Consider the following 1,905-nt stretch of genomic DNA (forward strand, 5'->3'; position numbering starts at 1 on the left):
TCTTCTGTTTTTTTTGTTAGTGACAATGTCCAGAGGAACACAACAACAATACTTTCTCAATTAATGTGTGTTATATGGTGGTAACACTACTAAAAAAGTAATTTTTTTACAACGCACTTTTTAAGACGTTCCTGAAAAACCATCTTAATATATAAAACGATGGCATTTTTGTAAATAATAAAATACATATGACGACGGTCTTAAAAATGATTGTTCAAAGATGATTTTCTTGAAATCGTCTTTGAAATTAGTGTCATTCTCGTGCATGAGCCTTATCCTCATTGTCACGCTCAGTCTTCAAGTATTCAAAGACTGTTCACATTCACTACTTCTCCTTCCACAAGACCTTCTCCTTCACTCTGTTACCGTCTTCCTTCTCCTTCACCGCCACCTCACTTTCTTTCTTCCTCCTTGTCGTTTAGGTTACACTCCATCAGAGCCTCCTCCTAAAATAACCCCGTATTTCACCCCCCCCCCCAAAACTACTCCAAACCCTAACCTCATTCATCACCGTCGCTGCCTTCTTCTTTATGCGCTTCCACAACCCCCTCTCGTTCTTCGCCTCACACTGGAACGTGTGGCTGGCGGAGGAGAAACGCCTCCGGCACCAAATCAACGCCAGGACGGAGGAGATCGTGCACTTGCGTGGCCGCATGGTGGAGCTCGATGAAGGAGGAAAAGCATTTTTGGGAACAATAATGGCTTTGATTTAGAGTCTGCAACACCCATACGAAATGACAATGACCATAACAGAAAAACAACATTACCGAGAGAGCGATGATGCTGAAAGAAACGACGTCGATTGACTACGTAATGGAGGCTGCATCTAGGCCCCACTTCTCCACCCTGAGACTCGACGGTCGAGTCCTATCCTCCGCCACCGTCGCGTCCTCCACTCTCGATTCAAGCCTAACCCTCAATTCCCTTCCCAATCAACCCATTATCATAAGTCACTACTCTTATTTTTTTTCTTCGTCTTCATGCTTTTCTTTCCTTCAATGTTCTAATTCCAAAATTAAAAAAAAAATGTGATTCACACGTGTATGTAGGAGTTTCTGGAGGTACTGCCTTGGACAAAACCACCGTCTGCGATATGATCATTCAACAACTCCACGATCATTGCGTTGTCCTTGTAAATCAGGTATCTTTTTCTTTTCTTCTTTCAATTTAAATTTATTTATTTATTTATAGTACTTTTTGTTTGAATTTATATTTTATAATTATAGGACTTGTTTTATCGCGGGTTGAATCCTGAAGAGTTGGAATGTGCTCACGAGTACAATTTCGACCACCCTGGTAATTTTCAATGGAACTCACTCTGTGTGTGTGTGTGTGTGTGGTTGAGTTAAGGATGATTACAGTTTCGTTTCTTTGTAGATGCTTTTGACTCGAAGCAATTGTTAGAGTGCACGAGGAAGCTCATTAGTGGTCAAGGCGTGCATGTTCCTATATATGACTTCAAGAATCACCAAGGCTCTTCTGATAATTTTCGCTAGGTTTTCAATTGAACGACGTCGTTTTGTTGTTATTGGTTTATTACTACTTACTAGGATGTTAATGTGGTGCTTTTGGCCTAGGTGAATGCCTCTGATTTGATTATATTGGAGGGGATTATTGTGTTCCATGATCAGCACATGCAGGATCTGATGAACACGAAGATCTTTGTTGACGCAGGTTTGATATCTCAATTAACCCTTCAAATCACCTAAAATTTTATCTTTTAATTAATTAATTAATTAATTAATTAATAATAATAATAATAATAATAATAATAATTTATGATTACTAGTTTACCTTATTTTCACAAGAAAAATGTTTCATAAATATCTTATATGCTATTCTATATCTAGAAAGAATATATATATATATATATATATATATATATATATATATATATATATATAT

General features: G+C 37.6%; 1 pseudogene; it reads left to right on the forward strand.

Annotated features, from left to right (window-relative positions):
* The first annotated feature begins 777 nt into the window (after nucleotides 1–777).
* LOC112998565 (uridine kinase-like protein 1, chloroplastic) lies at nucleotides 778–1,669 on the forward strand (annotated as a pseudogene).
* Nucleotides 1,670–1,905: the final 236 nt, after the last annotated feature.

Source organism: Glycine max, chromosome 12, assembly GCF_000004515.6.
Source record: "Glycine max cultivar Williams 82 chromosome 12, Glycine_max_v4.0, whole genome shotgun sequence".
NCBI lineage: Eukaryota > Viridiplantae > Streptophyta > Magnoliopsida > Fabales > Fabaceae > Glycine > Glycine max.